Source organism: Peromyscus maniculatus, chromosome 15 (genome assembly GCF_049852395.1).
Source record: "Peromyscus maniculatus bairdii isolate BWxNUB_F1_BW_parent chromosome 15, HU_Pman_BW_mat_3.1, whole genome shotgun sequence".
Classification (NCBI taxonomy): domain Eukaryota; kingdom Metazoa; phylum Chordata; class Mammalia; order Rodentia; family Cricetidae; genus Peromyscus; species Peromyscus maniculatus.
Genome location: NC_134866.1, coordinates 82,627,885 through 82,643,670, shown reverse-complemented (window position 1 = coordinate 82,643,670; position 15,786 = coordinate 82,627,885). Strand labels below are relative to the sequence as shown.

The 15,786-nt window shown below is 43.3% G+C and overlaps 1 long non-coding RNA gene across 1 annotated transcript; it reads left to right on the top strand.

Moving 5' to 3' along the window:
- The first annotated feature begins 836 nt into the window (after nt 1–836).
- LOC121822846 (uncharacterized) lies at nt 837–15,052 on the top strand. Its single transcript, XR_006064125.2, has 3 exons — nt 837–959; nt 1,814–1,946; nt 14,112–15,052. It is a non-coding gene; the product is annotated as an uncharacterized LOC121822846 (long non-coding RNA).
- The last annotated feature ends 734 nt before the right edge of the window (nt 15,053–15,786 follow it).

The following is a 15,786-nucleotide window of genomic DNA, read 5'->3' as shown; positions in this document are numbered from 1 at the left end:
GGAAAGACAGATGGATCCCAAGGGCTTACTAATCAGCTAGTCTAACTGAAATAGAAAGCTCCAGGTTCAAGAAGACACCCTGTCTTAGAAAATAAGGTGGAGGGGCTTGTAGAGACGACTCAATGGGTAAGCACGCTGTCTGCTCTTCAGAAGGCCCAGGTTCAAGTCCCAGTACACACATGACAGTTCACAACCTCCCCCGTCTCTGTGTGTATGTGTGTATACAGCCACACACTAACCAATACCCCCACACTAACCAAACCAAAAAGACAGTCAAGAATGTGTTTGGGGGGGTGGGTAGAGAGATGGCTCAGCAGTTAAAGAGCACTGGCTGCTCTTCCAGGGGACCTGAGTTCAATTTCCAGCAACCACGTGGTGGCTCACAACCATCTATAATGAGATCTGATGCCCTCTTCTGGCTTGCAGAGAACTCATACATAAAATATGAATTAAGGGGAAAAAAAGAATGTATTTAGAGGCTCTTAAGAACAAGAGTACTAGCTTAGAGCTTTATGGAGTCATGCTTACATAAATTAGCTAAGGATTAGGATGCCTTTTCATCAGGAGTGGTGGAATATATGTCTTCTAAAATATATTTATATGCTGGACAGTGGTGGTGCATGCCTTTAATGCTAGTACTCGGGAGGCAGAGCCAGGTGGATCTCTGTGAGTTCGAGTCCAACCTGGTCTACAGAGCGAGATCCAGGACAGGCACCAAAACTACACAGAGAAACCCTGTCTCGAAAAACAATAAATAAATAAATAAATAAATAAATAAATAAATAAATAAATTTATATTTAATTTTTATTTTGTGTATGTGAGTGTTTTGCATACATGTATGTACATCATATGCCTGCTGTGCCAGTGAACATCAGAAGAGAGGATGAGATCTCCTGGAGCTGGAAAATAGTCATGAGCTACCATGTGTGTGCTGGGCACTAAATCAGAATCCCCTGAAGTAAGTGCCCTTAACTTCTGCAACATCTCCCTAGCTCACATGTCTTAAAAACATCCTATTGCTTTGGAAGAGTCTTTCTGTGTATCCCTAGCTGGCCTGGAACATGCTCTGTAGACCAGCTAGCCTTAAATGCACAGAGGTCCATCTGTCTCAGTCTCCTGAGTTCTAGGATTAAAGGCATGCACCACCACACCCAGCATAGAAATATTTTATAAGCACTTAATAAGCAAAGAGCCTTGAAGGAAAAATAGTTTAAATTGTGTGTAGTGATGCAAGCCTATGAACCCCAGCATTCAGAAGGGTACAGCAGGAATGAGATCTTGAATTCAAAGCCAGTCTGGACAATATAGTGAGACTCTGTTGGGGGGCAGGGCGTTTAAAGCAATGCAATTTCCACCAGCATATTTGAGATGGTCTTTGTGAGGATTGCATGAAAATGCAGATGGCAGGTACATCCTAAATGCTGCCTTTACCACTTCTCGTGACTCAGAAATGGAGGCTAAAATGTCAAGAGCTATGTCTCCAAACACTTCTGGTGTCCTAAGTGCTATAATAAAACCAGGAGAGTGTTGATCCATCTGTGAGGCAGCCACTCAAATGTATTTCCAGGGGTTAGAAGAGATGGCTCAGCAGATAAGAGCACTGGCTGCTCTTCCAGAGGACCTGGGTTTGTTTCCCAGTACCACCTGGTGGCTCACACTGTCTTTATTCTTCTGGCCCCTGCGGGCACTGGGCACAAACATGGTGCACAGACACACATGCAGGCAAAACACCCACACACATAAAATAAAAATAAGTTTAAAAAACTTTAAAAATAAAAGTAAATAACATTTTTAAAAATATGTATTTCCAAGGCCGGGAAGTACTTGCTGTGCAAGCTCGAAAACTCAAGTTCAATTCCCGAAACTCATTAAAAGAACAGGCGTGGTGGTGTGCGCATGTAATCCCAGTGTTGGGAGGTGGAAACAAGCCAGTCTAACCAATCAGGTGAGTTCCAGGTTAGTGAGAGACCCTGTCTCCAAAGTAAAGTGGATTCCAGAGGAATGCCCCATGAAGTTGACCTCTGGCACTGGCACATACACACACACACACACCACACACTTTAGCTAGAGGACTAAGGACAGGCCCTCTGGCCTGCAAGAAGGGGTGGAGTTTGGCGGAGCCTCCCTGACTGGAGGTTTCGGAGGGCATGAGCCTTTGGCTCGTCCAGCTGGATTGTATGAGTAGAGCTGAACTGAGCCCAGCATTGGCAGATCTCACACACTCAACCTGGACTCCGCCTTGCCTTTTGGCCCAGTTCTGTGTTAGACCACATGCTTCCTAGGGGAGAACAGTGCTTCCTAGATATGGCGGTGGAGCCCTGCTGGAAAAGATCTGAGATCTGAGTTGGGCAGTTTTGTTTTTTCTTGAGACAGTGTCAAGCTACATAGCCCAGGCAGACCCGGGCCTCACTCTGTAGACCAGGCTGGTGTAAACTAGTGATCTGCCTGCCACTGAGTGATGGAAGTGCAGATGTGCTCTACCGCCACAGCTGCACTCTTGAGAGGTAGAAAAGGGGAAAGCAAAGAGTAAAGGAGTAGAAGAAGATCAGTGGAGTTCACTGCACATTCCCTTTTTTGTTTGTTTTTTAAAGGTCTCGTGTAGCCAAGGATGACCTTGAACTTCTGATCTTCCTGCTTTCGCCTTCCAAATTCTGGGATTACAGGTGTGCATGACCACACAGGGCAAACCACTCGTGTTCTTTTTAGTATGCTCAATTAAGCTGAAGTTTCCTAGAGCCGCATTTATGTTGAAGGTTCTGCAGTTGATTGACACCAGGACTTCATGACTATGGGGAAATGGAATGCTGCAGGTTGAGAGCCCAAATCATCTAGGGCTCTCTATTCCCCGTAGCAGCCAATTACTACTTACTGTTTGTAGCGGTGGTTCTCACCCTTCCTAACGCTGCGCCCCTTTAATACCATTCCTCATGATGTGGTGATCCCCCCCAACCATAAAATTTTTTTTGCTACTTCATAACCATAATTTTGCTACTGTTATGAGTGGTAATGTAAATATTTTTGGAGATAGAGGTTTGGCAGGGGGTCGCAACCCACAGATTGAGAATCACTGGTTTATAGAGGAGTCTATAGTTTCCTGTGGTCTCTACCCAGCATCAGTCTGGGTTGTTATGCTCCTGAAAAAGAATTCAGATGGGACACAGTAGTAGAGGAAGTGTCAAGAATTCAGTTAGAACTACCATGAAGTATGGTACTTGCCACCAAACCCAATGACCTGGGTTCAATCCAATCCCCAGGACCTATGTTTTGTGGAAGAATTGTTGTCTTCTGATTCTGAAGGCATGCTGTGACCTGTGTACATGTATGCACATATGTACATACATAAAAAATAAATAAATGTACCCTCCCATCAAAAAAAAAAAAAAAAAGGTAGGCTAAGCCAGGCGGCAACAGCCTCCACCCTGGCAGCCATGGGGTTCCTATTCCTCTTCTCCACTCTGTTCCCCTCCTGCCCTAGGCTGGTTCTTCAGGGAGAGGGGCATGCTTTTCTCAGAAGCCTTTTAACCCAGAATTCAGTCTATTTTATACAAATATATGAAATTTAAGAATATGCACAGGGTTTAAGTACACCTAAAGTTGAAGATTTTACCAGGGGAAGGGACGGCTGTCGGCACATGGGAGATCTTAAAGCGCCTTCCGTCTTGCCTAGCTAGCATGGGCCTGCTTGCTAACTTTTTTCCTGGCCTGAGCTGGCCTATCTATCTCCACTTGACTGTTCGCTATCTTTATATCTCAGCCACCAGCCAACCACCACCATTGTCTCTGCACTGTTTCAAGGCCTTTAGGGGGTTAACCAATGAGTGTGTGTGTGTGTGTGTGTGTGTGTGTGTGTGTGTGTGTGTGTGAGTCCGACCCATCTTTGGTGCCCTGTTGGTTGGTCCCACCCAGAGCTAACCTCCTGCATAACATTACCAACCTCTGTATCTGAGGGAACATTTTGAGGCTAAGAGAAGAGTCTTGGAACATTTTAATCCAGAACACCAGTAGCTTCCACCAAGCCAGGAATGTCATCAGGTACACCAGAAACCCAAGGTAAAGTTTTCTGCTTTGCAGAAACTGCCTCCCTGATGTTCCCCCCACTGTATTTGACAAGAGCTTTGCGACTTTCTTTTGTCCCGTGACTACAGACGTTCACGTGACCTCTCCACCATGGAACACATCATTCCGGTCAACCTGAATCGGTGTTCTCCGGGCATGGTTACTGACGTTTGGCTCAGAACAAGAGCTCTCTTACTCCCTTTGGCGGAAGACACTGGAGGTTAACCATGAAAGTCGTGTTGCATTCTGGTTTGGGAACCAAACAACCAAGAAGTAGCAATCCTCTCTTTAGGAACTGAACTATTCCAGGACTGTCCCTTGGTCATTGTCTGGCCCGTCTTGTGTACAGACAATTTGAACTAAAATGAACGTTTGATATTTTTCTCCCAATGAAATGTTAGGAGACACCGTGGCCCCTTCGGTCCAGTAGACATTTCCCTGTGTGTTGTCTGGTTGAGGGGCTGGTGGCTGTGGGGATTTGTCTCAGGACTGGCCCTTCACTTTTTGCCTGGAAGACTCTGTATTGTTCAATGAGCCCTTTAATCCAGAGCTCTTCGGTTTTACACCTGTGTGGTAGGTCGATCCATCTATCTCAGCAGGAAGGGACCTGTGATGATGCGGCTTGCGGGACCAGCTGAGTGGGCATATGCACCCTGTCCACTTCACCTCCTTGCCAGTCATCCCTGTGGAGGAGCCAACCAGAGTCAAAGGAGACCAGGCCTGTCCAGGTCAGAAGTGGGACATGGGGCAAGGCACCGCCTGGTCCTATCAGATGTGCTGCCTGAAGCTGTGGCTCACATCCCTCGAGGCTTCAGGCACAGCCCAGGTCTAGGATCCTGTGTCACCTGCATCTGGAGTCCCTGGGGGTACTGCCCTTCCACCTGGTTTTTGAGATCTTTCCAGGTGCTTAATTGACAGTGTTGCCCCACCTCGTGTACTTAATTGCTTGTTTCTTGGTACGATGTCTCATATCTTTTCACATTTCCTCCTTCCCTCCCTTTCTTCCTGTTTTTCCAGGGTCTTGCTATGGAGCTTATACAGATCTTGGACCTTCCTGTATCGCTAGTCTTCTAAGAACTGGGATTACAGGGCACATCCACCTTTCTCACTGTATTTTCTTGCCTCAGTAAGCATGTTCTCACTGGGCATGGAGAGGCACACCTTTAATCACTGCACTCAGGAGGCAGAGGTGGGTGGATCTCTCCGAGTTAGAAGCCACCTGGGCTACACAGTGAGTTCCAGGCCAGCTGAGGCTACACAGTGAGACCCTGTCTCAAACAGCATATTTTCTCCAGTAGGCCCATTTCCTTGAACATTTGAAACATTAAAAAAAAAATCTGAGTGTTGTGAGGTATTCAACAGAGAAGACCACTTGGACATGGTTCAAGCTATACAGAGTCTTTATTAGCTGGCTGGTGGCTACACTAAGTTATGAAGGCCTGAGTGCAGTCCTGAGCCGAGTTTCTCAGGGTGAGCTTTCAAGCACAAAGCCATATCCTGGTTGACATACCTCAATTAGCAAGAACAGTTAGTTTGAAAAGGAACTACAGAAGTCAAAAGCAAGGTTAGAACATTTAGGAACTTTCCCTGAACTATGGACTTTGATGGATCAGGTTTTTGTTCTCGTGGTTTTTGTTTATTTGTTTGTTTGTTTATTTTATTTTGTCAGGTGGTGCTGCCTACATGCTGGGTTCCAAGACCTAAATAGCACTTCAATCATGGTGTCAGATGTGTTAAGTTCAGGGCACCTGTTACATGTGATCCACTTGTGTGCATGGAAGCCAGAAGAGGGCATCAGGTCCCCCTGGAATTGGAGTTAAAGATGGTTGTGGGCTGGAAATCACACCCAGGCCTCCTAGAAGAGCAGCCAGTGCCTAACTGAACTACCTCTCCAGGCCCTCCCTGGGCTTTGTTTTAGACAGGGTCTCATGTAGCCTGGGTTGGTCTCAAACTTGCTACAAAGGTAAGTGAGCATGGCTTTCATCTTCTGATTCCTGATCCTTCTGCCTGCTCCCCTTGAGTGCTGGGATAACAGGCATGTACCATGAAGCCTGGTTTACACGGTACTAGGAATTGATCTGAGGGTCTCGTGCAGACACTCTACATCCCTAGCATTCTCTAGGCCAGTGCTTCTCAACCTTCCCAATGCTGCCCTTTAATACAGTTCCTCATGTTGCTCCCCATTCAGTTCCCCAACCACAAAATTATTTTCATTGCTATTCTATAACTGTAATTTTGCTATGTATTTGTATTTTGTTATGAATCACACTATAAATATCTGATAGCCAGGACATCTAATACGCGACCTTGCAAAAGGGTCGTGCAGCCCACAGACTGAGGACCACTTCTCTTGGCTTTTCAATCCCTTCTTCCTCATTTGCTACAGCAATCCAGGTGCTTTAGTTTAGCTCAGTGTTGGATAATTTCTTTGGGCATCTAGAAGCCACTGTTATCAGTAAGTGTGCACGAAACCTTGGGGTCTTTGGCAGAGTGTTAGAGCTTGTATTTCAAGGCAGATACCCACACAGACCACCTTTTGATCCAATCTCATGGCAAGGCTTCTCTAAATAAAGCATCCTTAAAATCCAGTTCCATAGGCGTCTCCTGCCTCCCCGCTGTGTCTATCAGCTAACCCTTACTGCTCCTTAGAGCATTCTCCCCTTTTCCCATCTGGGCCGTGATGCAACAGTAGTCTTGTTATCAGACTGGCTGCAGGATTGGGTGGCATGTCTGATTAAGTGGCTTCTGGCCAGCTGTGTGCTGAAAGGAAGGATAAAGGAAGGGCACTGGCTTTTAAAGAGACAGCTGCTCTCTAGGCTGAGAGTTCTGAGGTCTGAGAAGTCAGGTCTTTTTTTTTTTGGTTTTTCGAGACAGGGTTTCTCTGTGTAGCTTTTCGCCCTTCCTGGAACTCACTCTGTAGCCCAGGCTGGCCTTGAACTCACAGAGATCTGCCTGCCTCTGCCTCCCAAGTGCTGGGATTAAAGGCATGCACCACCACCATCCATCGAGAAGTCAGGTCTTTAAACCTCTGGAAGCATCCACCTAGATGTTCCATCTCGGGTATGAACTGAAGTCTCCTGCAAAAGTCATACTATGTTCAAGATTCTGCAGGCTGGTTGACCAGAGCCTGCATGGTTTGTGGAGAGTTGGAATGCTGCAGATCAAGAGCGAAAATGATCTGAGGCTATCTTTAGTCCTAGCAATAGCCATTATCACCCACTTCTGTGTCTGAAATATGTTTTTAACTACTAGGTAAATATTTGGAATGCATTCATTAAATTACTGGACCACTAGCTACCACCAATCCTAAAACTAAAAATGCCAGCAGATAGCATCTGCATTAGTTGCTTTTCTTGTTGCTCTGACCAAATACCTGGCAAGAAGGAAGGAAGGTTTCATTTGTTTGAGGGAATATGGTTCATGCTGGCAGGGCAGGCATAGAGGCAGGACTGTGAGGCATGTGGTACCCCGACATCTGCATCCAGGAACCAGAGAACCCGGAGGAAGTAGGGGCAGACTATTAAATCTCAAAGCTGGTTCTGTGACTCAGGTCCTCCATGACATTGTACCTCTTGAAAATGCCACAACTGGGGCTGGAGAATGGCTGAGTGGCTATGAGCACTGGCTGTTATTGCAGAGGACTTGAGTTTATTTCCCAGCATCCACATAGTAGTTCAGAACCATCCATAATTCCAGTTCCAGGGGATCTGATGACATCTTCTGAACTTCAGGGCATCAGGCATACCTGTGGTGCACATACATACACACATGCAGGCAAGGCACTCATACACATTAAATCTAAAAAAGTATTTAAAATAAATAAATTAAAATTCCACAACCTTCCAAAACATAGAGCCACCAGCTGGCGATCAAATGTACAAATACACCGGGTGGTGGCACACTCCTTCAATCCCAGCACTTAGGAGGCAGAGGCAGGGGAATGTTTGTGAGTTTGAGGCCAGCCTGCTCTACAAAGCGAGTTCCAGGACAGCCATGGCTGTGCAGAGAAACCTTGTCTTGAAAAGACAAAAACAAAACAAACAAACAAAAAACACAAAGAAACAGCTTCTCATCCTGAAGCCGTTTGAAAGGCACTGTCTTGAGTAACCTTCTACATAAACTGGCTGGGCACGGTGGCTCATTCTTGAAATCTCATCACTCTTGGGTATAGGGCAGGAAGAACACATGTTTGAGGCCAGCCTGAGCTAGCTACACAGTGAACTCCAGGTGAGTGTGGGCTGCACTGTGAGACCATATCCCAAAAGAATCTCAAAATTGATTCAAATTATCTTTGCTTTTTAAATGACTGTAAGGAGAACAAAATGAGGCAGGAGCATCCTGGAACAGAGTTTACACACAAATAAACCCTACGAGTCTCTAATCCCAAGAAGTCTCCTGGGAGTACCAGATGATGACATCAGAAAGTCAGAAATGCAACAAAAGCATGGATTTTCTTTCTTTCTTTCTTTCTTTCTTTCTTTCTTTCTTTCTTTCTTTCTTTCTTTCTTTCTTTCTTTCTTTCTCTCTCTCTCTCTCTCTCTCTCTCTCTCTCTCTCTCTCTCTCTCTCGTTAAAACAAAGCCTCTGTATGTAGTTCTGGCTGCCCTGGAACTCACTATATAGACCATGCTGGCATTGAATTCACAGAGATCCACTTGCCTTCCAAGTGCTGAGATTAAAGGTATGAGCTACCAACATCCAGCTCTTTATTTTTTTATTTTTATTTTATGTGTATAGATATTTTGTCTACGTTCATGTTAGGTGCATGCCTGGTGCCCATGGGAGCCAGAAGAAGGCACTAGATCCCTTGGAAATGGAATGACACAGTTGTGAGCCACCATGTGGACACTGGGAATTGAACCTAGGTCCTCCAAAAGAGCAGCCAGTGCTCTTAATTACTGAGCCATCTTTCTAGTTAGTTCGGGTAATCTTCTTGTACACTCTGTGAAGATGTGTCTCTGTCTTTCCTTACCTGCCTAAAACACCTTCTGATTGGTTTAATAAAGAGCTGAAAGGCCAATAGCTAGGCAGGAGAAGAGAGGTGAGACTTCCAGGGAGAGATAGGAACTGTGGGAAAGAATCTGAGGCACAGGAGATTCGCCTGCCAGACACAGAGGAAGTCAGATGTATGGTACTGAGGAGAAGTAATGAGCCACGTGGCAGAACATGGATTAATATAAATGTATTAATTAAGTTATAAGAGCTGGTTGGGGACAAGCCTAAGGTAAGGCCAAGCTTTCATAATCAATAAAAAATCTCCATGTCATTTTTTGGGAGCTGGTGGTCCAAAGAAAGACTCACAACATTTGGCGCTCTATTGAGAACAGAGAGGTCATGCCAGCCCAGCTGGTACTGCTGCTGCTGCCGCTCTTGGGTACTCGGAAAAGTGGCTCACTTTTGGAAATCATGGAAGGGGCCCAAGTTTTCCACCTATGCCTCTGCAGACAAACTGAAAAGTCAATAAGACATTTGGCAAGTCCTTTAGGAGAGAGTTAAATAATATTAAAAAGAAAAATCCTTCCCACATTAAGGATGGGAAATATAATACAGGGTGTTACGACACTGTATGGTGCTACTATGGATGGCTTAAAAATGGAAGCAGTATATGAGGAGATAAACAACTTAGCTGGGATTGACATAATGCCAATTGTAACTATTAGTCTGGTTAATTCACATTGTATCCTTAATAGCCACAGTGTCCTTTTGTGGCAAATATAAAATGTGGTTTGATAATTGTGCCAAATATGAATGTTGACTGATAGGATACAAGTCTTAGAAAGACTTATTAATGAAAATAAGAAAAACACTCAGACACAGACAAGAATTTAGACAAGAACCTACCACATCACTGCATGATGAAACTGAAGAAGGGCAGCCCAAGGTTATTAGTACCAAATTTAGGTTATGAAGAAGTTAAATGGAATCCTATAGAAATATTAGATTTGAGGAGATCAAGGAAGTAGTCAATTCATATGGTATGCATTCACCCTATGTGAAGCAGATATTAAACTCCTGGGCAACTCAGAATAGAATTAGCCCCCAAGACTGGAAAGATTTGGCATCAGCAATGTTGGAAGCTGGTCCTCAGTTACAATGGAGAACATGGTAGAAAGAGGAAGCTAGGGCCATAGAACAATGAAGTAGGGCTAGAGGTATTAATATTTCCCAGGATCAGTTGCTAGGTGGAGGCCAGTATGCTGAATTGCAAAGGCAATTTGAATTTGATGACCACACCTTGGTGCTATGTTGTTCAGCAACCTTAAATGCTTGGGATAAGTTTGAAGAATCAGGAAAGAGGTCTGAGTCATTTACTAAAATTATACAAGCCCCTCCCCAAAAAGCTGTCATTGATTTTATGCAAAGATTGACTTCAGCTGTAAATAGAATAGTATCAGATCCAGAAGTCAGACAAATATTAATCAAATCTTTGGCTTTTGAAATGCTAATTCTGAATGCAAAAAGGTGATCAAGCCTCTAAAGGCAAGATCAGTACCAACAGATGAATGGATCAGAAATATGACTCACACTGTATCTCATACTAATGATGCAACTTTAATAGAAGTAATCTGAAGGTTTTAAGGAAAGCCAACCTGTCAAATGTGTTGGCTTTGGCAAGCAAGATGATTTCAAAAGGGATTGTAGACAAGGCATTCCTAGAAATAATGTTTTTTCAAGAGATAATTTAAAAAGAAGGCCACAGTGTAGCAGGAATCTTAAAGAGTCTTATTAATAAAATCAAATCTGAGGCCAGTTATTGGGGTGAATACTGGAAGATCAGAGAGACAGAACATGCCACAGCTAACCTCACCTGGCCAACTTCTCAGCTGGTCCTATTTTCTCAGACTGGAAGCTTCTGTGTCCTCATCCTAATGGCTCTCAGCTGAAATGCTGTGCGAAAGCCTGAAGCTTAACCAGCTAAAAGCCTCTCATTTCTGGTCCTCACGCCTTATATATCTTTCTGCTTTCTACCACCACTCCCTGGGATTAAAGGCTTGCTTTCTGAGATTAAAGGCATGAGTCACCATGCTTGGCTGTATCCTTGAACCCATGGATTTCTGCCTCTGGAATGCTAGGATTAAAGGCGTGTGCTACCACTGCCTATCCTCTATGTTTAATATTGTGGCTTTTCTGTTCTCTGACCCCAGATAAGTTTATTAGGATACACAATATTCTGGGGAACACAATACCACCACAACCCAGCCTACTGGAGTATGCAGAGGTGTGCCAAAGGCTGGCATTGGGCTAATGAATGCAGATCAACCAGGGAAAATGAGACAATTTTTTACATATTACAACATAAAGCATATTACAGGCATACCACACAATCCTACAGAACAAGCAGTTGTAGAAAGATCTAATCATACTTTCCAGAGATGCTTAATGAACAGGAAGGGGTAACAAAGACCCCCAGAGAGAGATTAATAGTGCTTTATTAACTTTACATTTTAAAATGCTAATGATCAAAAAAACAACAGCTGAGGAGAGACATTGGATTGTGGAAAAAACTGCTGATTTAAACCAGCCTATATATTTTAAGGATTTCTTAACTTCAGAATGGAATTAAGGAAATGTGTTGCATTGTGGGAGAGATTATGCCTTTGTTTCCATAGGAAATGAAAAGCTATGGATTCCTTTATAATTAATAAAGATCATATTTGACTGGGAAAGGCCTCCTGAATATCTTGGCTGCAGACATGAAGGAAGAAACCAAGAAAAACTACAAGACAGTGATGTATAAGCTGATCCTTCTACATGGGAACAACTCTGAGACTGGATCAGACATGATCAATCTTGTTGGCTACAGAGTCCTCATGACTTATTATTACAAGTTATCCTTTCATACGGCATGGATGGAGATTTATGTTACAGTTTTGTTATGCAGTCCAAATGGATTTATAAAGTTGACAGATACCTTTTACCTGCTCAAACACAGAATAGAGATTCATCTTTAGCTGATTTGTGCACATCACACATTTCATACTTATGTTAATGCAGATATGTATGATATCTTTAAAAGTTTGTGTGCTTTCAGAACAAAAGGACCAGACACCAATGAAGACAAGTCTGGGAGACCAGCTCCCACCTTTTCAAGTTCTTATGAGGAGAGAGGGATAAGAAAATATTAAATAAAAAGATAGCAAAGAGGAGACAGACAGAAACACAGGATAGCTTTGGGAGGACCTGGGTCAATACCCAACAGCCTTTTCCATTCATTCAAAGGGGCTTTTTATAACAATGCCAAGGGGTGGGCAAAAGACCTCCCCCTTGTAAGATCAAAGCACATTATTGCACAGCCAAGTGTAGACCCTTCCAAACAACTGGTAACCATGCCTGTGGTCAAATCATCCCCTTATGCAGCCCTGCTGGGTAAAGTAAGCTCAGCTTCTCTGACCCTCAGTAATTTGGGCCTCCACAGACAAGTAGCCTAGGTGATCCAGCCTCTCACAATGCCTATGTTGCTGTTTCCTCAAAAATCAGCATCCAGGACAACTTCAAAGTGGCTAGCTAAGATGGTCCAGCCTCAGACTACTCCAGCCAGGACTTCAGTTAATCCCTGAACCTTCCCATCACACAGAGACAAAACAATGAATGATACGGCTAGTTTTCCTAGGACTTGACCATTATCTTAATTTCCTCAGGGTCCCCTAAAGATGACATTACTTCCAGACAGCAGGAAGCAATTTTAAGAACAAGACACCCACGTTCCCAAGAGGAGGTTTTTTGAGGTTTGATGGGTTATGGATATTTGTTGTTGTTTAGGGAGGTTAGTTGCAAGTTGTTATTGGTCATGGTCAGGGAGGAAATTAAGCAAAGGAGGTTAGATTAAGGAATCTCTTTCTTCTATCCTTCTTTCTCTTCTATAAAGTGTTGGGGGAGAAAGGGAGATGATGGATGAAAAGAAAAAGGGAAGAAATATAAAAATGATAGGATAAAAGGGTAGATTATTGAATCTACTTTTAAACTAAAAGACAACTACTAGTCTCAAATATTTTACATTGGTATGGATTTTTGTATATTGATACAAATTTAAGGTGATTTTTGTTCCAACATAATGTATATGTTTTTACTCTTGGTTAATGTATCGTACCTATGCAACTCATTTAAAAATGTAATGTAGCCAGGCGGTGGTGGCGCACGCCTTTAGTCCAAGCACTCGGGAGGCAGAGGCAGGCAGATCTCTGTGAGTTCGAGGCCAGCCTGGTCTCCAAAGCGAGTTCCAGGAAAGGTGCAAAGCTACACAGAGAAACCCTGTCTTGAAAAACAAAAACAAACAAAAAAATGTAAAGTTCTAGTCTTTGAAAGCCAGGCGGTGGTGATGCATGCCTTTAATCCCAGCACTTGGGACAGAGCCAGGTGGATCTCTGTGAGTTCAAGGCCAGCCTGGTTTACAGAGCAAGATCCAGGACAGGCACCAAAAATACACAGAGAAACCCTGTCTCGAACCCCCCCCCCAAAAAAAAAAAGTTCTAGTCCTTGAAAGCTACTATTACAAACTGGTGGGGGCTGGAGAGATGGTTCCGAGGTTAAGAGCACTGGCTGCTCTTCCAGAGGTCCTGAGTTCAATTCCCAGCAACCACATGGTGACTCACAACCATTTATAATGAGATCTAGTGCCCTCTTCTGGTGTACAGGCATCCATGCAGGAAGAACACTGTATATATAATAACAAATTATTAGCCAGGCAGTGGTGGCACATGCCTTTAATCCTAGCTCTTGGGAGGCAGAGGCAGGTGGATCTCTGTGAGTTTGAGCCCAGCCTGGTCTACAGAGTTAGTTCCACGACAGTGAGGGCTACACAAAGAAATCCTGTCTCAAAAAACCAAAACAAACAAACAAACAAACAAACAAACAAAACAAAACAAAAAACTGTTTAGGATAATTAGGAAATTCAAGTTAGTAGTCACCTATAAAAATCAAACTTATAGTCATGTTAGTTATGTTTTCAAAGTTAAACAGAGATATATTTGAGATAAACAGATGGTCTTCAAACACTTCAGAGATCTACAGAATATGGCATTTAAGTTGTTTTAATAACATAATGCTTTTCATGACAGTGAGATACGTCTACTCCTGGCAGCACCAATCTACTTCAAAGAAGATGATAGGCACCAAAGAACCCCCATATGGAGTTTGCTTTAAATGCGGCAAAGTTAGCCACTGGGCAAGAAACTGCCCTTGTCTCAACTGCTGACAGTATGCTGTCCAGATTGGACAAGTAGGACACAAAGGAAGTCAATTGCTAAACTTCGCCAAGACAAGAGAGGACAGTCCTTCAAAATTCCTGCTTCACAGAAAAGTCTGTCAGATATTCTGGGCTTGTAGGCTGAAGATGGGTGCTCCAGTGTTGCAGAGGAACCTTGAGTGACTCGACTGTCCAGGTAGCCAGCTGTCTCTGTCATTTCTTAGTTTTGGAAGTTGTTTGGAAGAGGTAATATTACATCCTTCTCAGGTCTTTGATGGGGTTGAAGACTAGATAGTTATAGTTTTACAGTTTTCCTTGTTACCAAATTCAGAGAAGAAACTCACAAAGAGAGATTTAAAGTTTATAAAGGTTGAGAGACATAAAAGCTTAAATTGTTTATCTAAGAAAATGGTTTTTTTTTTTTAAAGATTTTATTTTTTATTATGTATACAGCATATATGACAGCAGGCCAGAAGAGGGCACCAGATCTCATTACAGATGGTTGTGAGCCACCATGTGGTTGCTGGGAATTGAACTCAGGACCTCTGGAAGAGCAGTCAGTGTTCTTAACCTCTGAGCCATCTCTCCAGCCCCATCTAAGAAAATGTTTTAAGATCTAAAAAGAATTTTTAGGTTGGTAATGCAAGTTATGATAGAAAGTGATTTAGGTACAAAACTCACCAATATAAGATAGATAATAGATTGCTTTATCCAAACTTGCCAAATATAAATGGACTGGACATTGTGAATGTAATTCTTACCTGATAATTGTTCTTATAGTATATAGTTTATTGATGTTAGTGAAAAGCCTTTTGTTGGCATATCTAGTTCAACTCAGTATTTTAAACTAAGTAAAACAGGAGCTTCTCTGCAGTCCAATACACTGTACTTGCTGGGAACAGACACGAATGCTATTTGCACTGTGTATGGCCAGAATAGCACAAAAGTGTGTTCTTACACTGAATTAACACTTGCTGCTAGAGCTTGAAACTGAATGTGATACAACTCCATTTAGGAAGTTTAATTGAACCCTAGATTGCCATACAAGAAAAACACTCTCCTTTGAGAAAAGGGCATTCTCGCAGTTTAATGTGATTCCAATGGGGCCAGTACAGTGAGCTAGTTCCAAATGTATAGGGAAAGTTGTGCCCAAGATTGAGATGCAATCATGAGATTACATGTACATGTAACATGGAGATGCATGGTAAATGGGGAGAATCATAGCTGTTATTGCACAAGAAGTTTACAAGAGACAGCCAGTTCATTCAAGAGGCAGTAATTCCATAATGCCTTGCATGATGGTTTCCTCTAACCGAAGCCTGAGCTCTGATAGGTTGACTCCTGAACACTAGTTGTCGCCTGCTGTATACTCTCATGGACTTTTGCTTCCAGCGGCTCTCAATACTTCTGGGTTAGTTTTCTCTAGCGTGGAACCCATGGAAGTTGCTGAAGCTAAAGAGTGAACTGCCTCGGTCCACAAATCCTATCTTCCTGTTCCAGGGACCCAGCCTCTGGCTGTCATCAGGTGATGTAATGACCGACCCTCG